General features: G+C 38.3%; 1 long non-coding RNA gene across 1 annotated transcript in view; it reads left to right on the top strand.

Annotated features, from left to right (window-relative positions):
* Positions 1 to 7,747, top strand: part of LOC115072334 — a 13,766-nt gene extending 6,019 nt beyond the window's left edge. The window contains exons 2-3 of the long non-coding RNA XR_003851385.1: positions 2,529 to 2,608; positions 7,591 to 7,747. This is a non-coding gene — a long non-coding RNA (uncharacterized LOC115072334). The remainder of the gene's footprint in view (positions 1 to 2,528; positions 2,609 to 7,590) is intronic.
* The last annotated feature ends 527 nt before the right edge of the window (positions 7,748 to 8,274 follow it).

The following is an 8,274-nucleotide window of genomic DNA, read 5'->3' as shown; positions in this document are numbered from 1 at the left end:
AGAGAGAGAGAGAGAGAGAGAGAGAGAGAGAATATTTAAGATGCTGAGTATTCTTAAGAAAGTATACTTTAAATCTTCTTTTAAAATCCCCTTCTATTAAATGAAATTAGGGGACAGAGATGTGATTGGTGTTTGATAAAATGTATGTATTTTTAGTCTTTCTGTATGGAGAAACAGTAGTTGGTTAGCTCTACATGCTTCTCTCATGATTTGTTATCACGCAGTAATGTGATCAGCCCATAGGGTAACTAGTAGTTTTGCAATACTAAGGTCTTACCAATGTTATGATTCAGAGTTATTCTACTGATTACTATGCAGGACAGACTGGGCTTTCTGCAAATGGATTGATGGAGAAAACAATTTCTAAACATACTGGTAACTCTACTGTACACGTTGCACACTGTTGCCTCCATTCATCCAAATACTTGATTTAAAAAAAAAAAAACTTTATGTGACTGTTCTAAATTAGGACCAGAGGTCTGGGGGAAAGGCAAGCCTATAGGATTGGTGAGTACCTATAAACATCCTACCAAAACATCACAACATATTAGAGAATGCAGTGGTTAAAAGGTGAGCTACGTAAACAAATGTTTCTTGGGGCATGTTTTTAGTGGGCTTGTGGTCTGTACGTAATTGATGCTGGTGTTAGACTGTCTGGGAGTCAATGAAATCCACACAATTCAGTTTTAGCTCTAGATTACCTCAGCTGATCTTTGTGGAGTAGCTGATTTTGTTTGTTTGTTTCACATTTAAACTTGACTAGAAGAAAAGAGGTGTGTGTCATTCTGCAGAATGTGGAACTCTTCAGTCCAGATTCTCACCAACAGCTTCTCAGCTGAAACCAGCTGGAGTTCTCTGATCACCTCTGTGCACAAGTTCACTACAGATTCTCATTGAGGGAAGGGCATGTGCCTGCCTTAGCATATGGTAGCATGTTTGTTTTTAAAACATTGTTTTGAGCTGGATAGTATATCATAATAAGGAACAATTCACTTTTTATTGGTCCCTATAATTTTATAGTTAGAATAAAGTTAACAGTTCTTCCTTTTGGAAAAAAAAAATGGTGTCTAGTACAAGCCACTATAGGCAGAGACTACCCAGTGAATCAGTTGGCCCTCCCACAGCCCCTGGGGGAGTCCAGCCTTTATCATCTTCCTGATTACTTTGATGGAGGCTTTTTATTTTATTTGTTTTTGTATATTTTGGCTGCAGGATTGGTAGCAGAATATACTTGATAATATTCTTATATTTACTTATTAATTATTTATTCTTAGACCTCAACCACAGTACCCTTTGGCTTCCACTCTCTGCCTGTGGGATAGACTTATATGGCCTTGCACTTTGTGTGACTATCCTAGAAATCTCTACTTCTGATTTATAGCTTTTATACTATTGTTTTCTGACAATTAAAAATTTTACTGGGGTTGTGAATAAAGTAGAAACTTTTTAAAAATCAGAAAGGAAATAAATAAAACAAGATTCCTTCAATTTGATGGCATGTCTCATGTGTGAAAGGATTTTCTCTTCGTTTCTTCGTTTTCTGCCCCCTTGTGGTGTTCAGAAAGCTACTGCGCAGCACAAACGGTGAGGATACATCTTAAGCCTTCAAATGGAGTACGTATGGAATAAGATCATGTTTAGATGTTTCAATGGGAGTTTGATAAATACATCATAATCATCTCTGAATAAAGATTTCTCTTGATTATTGAATTTTAAACATTCAGTACTATGTAATTATCTTTTAAGGAGTCAAAGACTTGTTTTAATGAGTTTATAAAAATCAGAAGGCTGAAGCAATTGCAAGAAATGTGACCTGAAAAAAGCTGGCAAGAGGCCTTTTGCATTCATTTATTTACCAGGGATAGACTGAAGAAAGATTTATGACATTCTGACAAAATAAATGGAGTTATTTTTATATGAGGGAGGAAGAGGCAAATTAGACAACCACTGTAGGGTGTGGCGATTGACTCCAGCACAGATGGTGTCCGTCTCTGATTTGCCTGATTGCTACATGCTCATGTTGGGAGGCTATAAGAGGTATCCAGCAATAGCTATCTTCTGACATGTTTTGGTAACTAATTGTTAGGTATGGCTCATATACTTTGGTTTCCAAATTTAGACTACTTAAACAGGTGGTCTCTAAGCTACAATATTATTAACATTATAATTGACTCAGTTTTTCTTACTCACATGGTCCATTTTATCTCCTGTAGCACACATGGATCTTCAGAAGTCATGGCCTATGTTGCTGAATTTTCATTTTTTAGTAGTATCATGGAGTTTGAGCTCTCTGGGCTTGAGTATGTAAATGATTCTTATGTGAAGTACATGCAAGAAAAATCAACACACACATTATTATTAATTATAATATCATTCTTCTAGTGTGAATTCACATTCTCAGGGAAAAAATCACATTATATTAAATATTCTATAAGACTAACAGATTAGAAACCAGGTGGTGCAATCTATACTATGTACATGTGCAGGGCTGCACAGCATGCATGTGGACACTAATTTTCTTTTTGCAGACTTCTTCATATAATGCTTTGGTTTTCCTGAACGAGGACGCTTCAACTGTTTGGATTCAGTTTTTCATCTGTAAAATAGTGTAAGATCTTGTCAATATTTTTTAATGAAACTTGATGATTTATTCTGTGCCCAAAATTACCACACAAAAATTGTTCAGTAATTTGCTTTGATAAGCATGGTAGTCTAAGCATTGTGGGTGACTTGGATGAGTACCTTACAACTGAGGCACGTGGCAAGGAAGTCACAATGTGATATTTTGAACTTTCAAAAAAACACTTCACAATACATAGTCCTGAATCTTTGTAGTCCTCAAGGGTATTTTTGATAGTCCACTGGGGTTGAAATGTGAGGAACAGTACTCAAATGGCTTTCACCTTTTACTGTTTATTTTTCCAACATAATATTCCTCGGTCTACATAGAGTTATCAGCAGAAGCCAGCATACTGGAGAAGGAAAACCAAGATACTTTTTCTCTATGTTTCTGATTGCTCAGCTCATAAATATTCAAAAATAAAACGCAACCAATTAAGACTACAAGACATGTGATTGGGGGTAGTGAATCTTACGACAATGTTTGTGAAGAACCGTCAAATTCCAGGAAAGCCATGCTATGATTTGAAGCATAATGATGCACTCTCTAGGGCTTTGATCAAGTCATGAAGAAGGGATGTCCTAAACTCCAAGAGAAAACGAAAACCAAAAAAGAAAATGTCTCCATGAGTTGCATGGTCCTGAGGCATGGAATGAGAACACTTTCAAGGAAATATACTTTATAACCCCAAAGATCCTGTACTGGGACATCAAAATATTTAAGCTTATGCAAACCTGAAGCCACAAAAAATGAACTGAGTATTAATGAGGACAAATGATCAAAACTCAGACTGTTTGCAGATCAGTGTCAGACTAAACATATTCAAGGTAGCACTGGTCACTCAGCATTGGAAGAGAGAAGGAAGGAGGGGGAAATGAAAGACTAAGCTGTGGAGCTTGTAGCATGTGTCTATTTCAGTAGACCAAATAAAAATATGAATTAAAATTCTGTCTCCACTTACAAGCAGTTCAAAATCCACAAAGTTTGTCACATTCACAAAAAAGGAAAGAAGAAAAAGTAGAATTAAAACAGCACTGAATAGAATGTTTGTGAGTTTTTGTACCTAATATAAAACAATTTTAGTTAATACAATTAGTTACAAAACAATTTAACTCTTATACTGATGCTACTTTCTTGACCACTTTATTTGATCTTATACTTTAAGTATAACCCCGCTATTTCCAAAATCAAAATTCTTTCCAGAGTAAGCATTTTATTTTGAATTTATTATAGAATATGCCACCGTCCTGCAGTCATTTCAGTGATCTTCGCATATGTGTTTGATTTTGGCACCTATGATTGAAAGGATGTACTTTTAACTAAAACAAAATTTCTGACTTTAATAGTAAATTTATATTTTATAACAAAATGCATTTTAAGCCCCTAAGGAGTCTTTTCTCATTCTATATATTAATTTTTAATCAAAAACACAGCAATAAATTACAAACCTAAATTAAAAACAAATATGTCCATCTGGCTTGGATCTACCTCTTCCTTTTAAACTCATAACGAGAAAATAACCACTTTGAACATGGAGGGGAAGTTACAACTGGCCCAGAGCTCAAAAGCAGGCAGATGAACAGGCTGCCTGTTTTATTATGATGTTCCCAGAAATAAAAATGAAAACAAACATTGTTCTCCCTGCTTTCATAGACACAAGAGCAAAAGCGACAGCTGGTGCCTTCCTGTAGCCAGCAATCACACACAGGATTGCCTAACACCAACTTGGAGGAAACAGTATTTCATACACTGAGATGGGGATGTATGAAGAGAATGTACCTGCTTTACCCTTGCTGGGACTTCTGTACACACACCACACACACACACACACACACACGCACACACACATACATTCACATATATACATACACATGCTCACACTCACACACACCTCCCCACACACATTCATATGTGACTATGTATATTTAGTCACAGATATAAATTGTATAATTCTTTGCTGCAAGTTCCCAGCAGGAAATCAATGCCAAATCAAGTTTTTATAATTATTTTTATTTATTGTACAAAATGATGAGATTCACAATGACATTTCAAAATTCCAGATTGCCATGTACTTTGACACCCGTTGACCTTTTCTGCCCTTCCACTAGTCCCTTTCCTGTTTGAAAATACTCTTTCTTTTATTTTCAGAGAGAGAGAGAGAGAGAGAGAGAGAGAGAGAGAGAGAGAGAGAGAGAGACTGTATGAGATATACCTTCAACAGTTGAGAAAAATATGACACTTGTCTTTGTAAGTCTGGCTTGTTTTGCTTAAATGATGATCTTCACTTGCATTTTCTTAAAAACATCACAATTTCATTTTTCTTCATGTTTCTTATACTTGACTAAAACTCCATTGTGTATGTGATGGTTGATAGTAGTCAGGCTGATTCCATCAAGAAACACCTAGGACATTACTGAGGCACACATTTGCGTGTGAAGGGAGCTTAGCTGAAGGTAGAAAGCCCATCGCAAAACTGGTTAGCACCAAGTTACTGGCTGGGATCCTGGAATGAATCTAAAAATGGTGAAAAGGAGAAAGCCAAATGGGCACCAGAATTCCTTTCTCTACTTCCTGGACAATGTCACAGGCCAATATATTCCGGCAACTAAACATTCCCTGCTAAGACAATACGTTTCTCTTAATCATGGGACTGCTGTGAGTACATGTATCAGAAACAAAGAGACATGTATGTATTTCTTCAATGTCAGAGTTTATTGAATAAAGTAAATTCACAAGCTATGTTGATTGCATTGGCTGCAATTTTTCCAGGTAATGCCAATTTCTCTTAATAGCTGATCATCAGTAAACACAAGTTGTTTTATTCCAATCTTAATCACTATGATTGCTGAGCTTGAGGATATAGTCTGTGCCTCAAAAAGCTAGGTTCAGCCACCCATCCTCAAGAAGCAAATTTAAAACAGCCAAGTTGATAGTAAAAAGCAGGAAAGGGAGATGTATTTAGTGTGGCGACACTGGAAAGAGACAAAGAGATGCAGTGAATCCCCTCCAGTCCATCTTCGGTGTCCTGAAGTGACACTTTAGTTTCAATAGAAGGCCAGAAGGACCACATCTAAGTGGTCCAGGTGAATGACCCACCATTGACCCATCATTCCTGGGCTTCAGGCTTATCTTGTAAGGTAGACTGACAAGTTGTCAGAACTGTGTGAGATCTCTTTTCCAGGAGACAAGTTTACCCTCTGGCTCACACCAATCTTGAGGTCTTTATTTTCTCAGCATTGGGATTGATTCAGGGAAGTTCTAGTTTCTTGGGGTCCATATGTCAATAGCCTGATGACCAAACTGAGGATCACAAGTGTCTGTTTAGAATATATTTTTTTTTCTGCCAGGTCAGTTACACAATTACTAATATTAATTCTTAGATCATACATTACATACCTCACAGTAACTCTATTTGTTTATATTTATGTCTGCAAGCTACAAAGTAGACACAAAAGCAGGGTTTGAGCTCAAAGATGCTCTACTGGAGGAAGAGAGAGTTGACACAGATACAAAGAATTTCACTGCAGGGTTTAAATAAGATACTAAAGTGAAAGGCTGTTTGTTGGAGGTTCAGAGCCTGACTACACGGACTGGAGGGTTGGACCAGGTCTCAAGGGTGAGTCCAGTTGCAGAGGTGGGGTGGAAAAGAATCGATGTCATGAAGGAAAGAAAAAGGATCATGGGACTGTGGGGGTAACGTGTGTGACTGGTTCTGGGCTGATTAGTGGGTCGATAGACTCACAACAATTTGAGGAAGCCTGATCAGTAGTGGTGACTTAGTTGAGCTGAAGCCCTGCAAAAAGCTTGGAACGCTCTACTTATTGACTATCCCTTTATGCACACAATGACACATCAGACGGAGGGGGGGCAGTGCTGTGTCAGTGTTAGATATTCTTCTTTTTATGAGTCCAGGTACGGATGTTGCAGCATTCCTTAGTGTGGTATGTTTGATGGTTTTATATTTATGGTTTAATATGCCCATGTGTTCCTGCGGTCCTAGTCTACTTTGGGAAGTTTATAGGGTGACAGTCTTTTGTTTTTAAGAATTAATTATTTATCAGTTGAGCAGGTGGTGCTATTGTTGTGCATAAAGTCTTTTTACCTGTGCATTTGAGTTTTAAAAATTGTAGCCAAATGTTGCTTATAAGATGTAATTATCCAGGGCAAGCCACAGCCTGAAAAAAAACTGTTTAATATATAATATTTTGCTGAATAGTTTAACTGATAGCATGACCCAATCTAGATTTACCTAGGAAGACAGTCTCAAGGAGGAATTATCTCGATTGTGTTGGTTTATGAACATACTTATAAGGAAATGTCTTAGTTGTGTTAGCTGAGGTGAGAAGATCCACCCTGAATATGGGCAGCACCATTTCATGAGCTGGACCCTGAACTGTGTAAGAACAGAAAAAGCTAGCTGAGTACCTAGAAAGTAAGGGAGGATGAGTTTATTCTCTCTTTGCTCTTGACTGTGGATGTGCTGTAACTTGAGTTTCTGCCTTGACTTTCCCAAAATGATGGGCTGTAACTTGGAATTGTGAATCAAATAAATCTTTAAGTTTCTGCGCTTAAGTTTCTTGTTATCCTGATATTTTGTCACAGTAACAGAAATAAAATTAGAACAAACAGGGACTAATGTAGAGCAGTCTGATCTTAAGAGTACCAGAATAAATCCTCCCTAATATTGTTTTCTCCACTATTTTGGCACATGTATTAGTTAATTTTTTGTTGCTCTGATAAAATATTATGACCAAAAGACAGAAGTGGAATACCTGGTTTGAGGAACTTCCATACTGTTTTCCATAACAGCTGTAGCAATTTACACCCCACCCAAAGAACTTGTGTTTCTTTTTCTCTATATCCGTGCCAGGTTTATTTTATAATCCCCATTTCAAGTGGGGCAAGATGGTGTTACTGTAGTTTTGATTTGCATTTCATTGGTACCCAAATGTTGCTCTCCTCCCTGCCAGGGCGTCGATGTTGCTACGGAGCCTTTGCACATGGGTCCCAGTCCTGGAGGGCTGGGTGAGGGAGAAGCCGGTGGCAGAGGAAAGTCTTGGGCAGCGGCGAGAACGAAGCAACACCCGGGAGACTGTGTCAGCAGATAACTCGTTTTAATATGGCGAAGGAGAAGTTTCTATAGGGATGTTTAATGCGCAAAGAGGTGGGGTTGGGTTTTTGGTGGGCAGGCAGGTAGGGGGAGGGAGGTGATTTCCAAAGCTACATGGAACCCGCTCCTGGTCTTTTTCTGTCCTGTTGTCTGGTCACATGATTAATAAGAAACCTGATTAGGGTTGGGGAAATGGAGACTTAGCCTAGAGGTGGTTGGGTAAGAGATCATGGGGCAGCCAGCATGTCCAGACTGGAGCAGGCCAACTCTTGCCATCCTCACTAGGAGGTCTCCGGAGTTACATGGCCCTGCTCTACATTCCAATCCTTTTTGGCAATATCCCAACATCTCCCCCTTTGTCTTTTATAAGGGGTGGGTGTCATCATATTAGGAGAAGGTAGTGGGGATAGTTTGGAACTGACCAGGACTCGATTGGTAGCAATATTAATGATGCCTTGTATGCAGCTTGTGAAAAATTGGATTAGACAGGGTACCACAAGAAGCAGGGTGCATAAAGCTAGCAGGGGACCCAAGAAGGATAGAG

Source organism: Nannospalax galili, unplaced genomic scaffold (assembly GCF_000622305.1).
Source record: "Nannospalax galili isolate Female #2095 unplaced genomic scaffold, S.galili_v1.0 scaffold351, whole genome shotgun sequence".
NCBI classification, from domain to species: domain Eukaryota; kingdom Metazoa; phylum Chordata; class Mammalia; order Rodentia; family Spalacidae; genus Nannospalax; species Nannospalax galili.
Note: the sequence above shows the minus strand (reverse complement) of the source record. Positions and strands in the feature narration are given on the sequence as shown.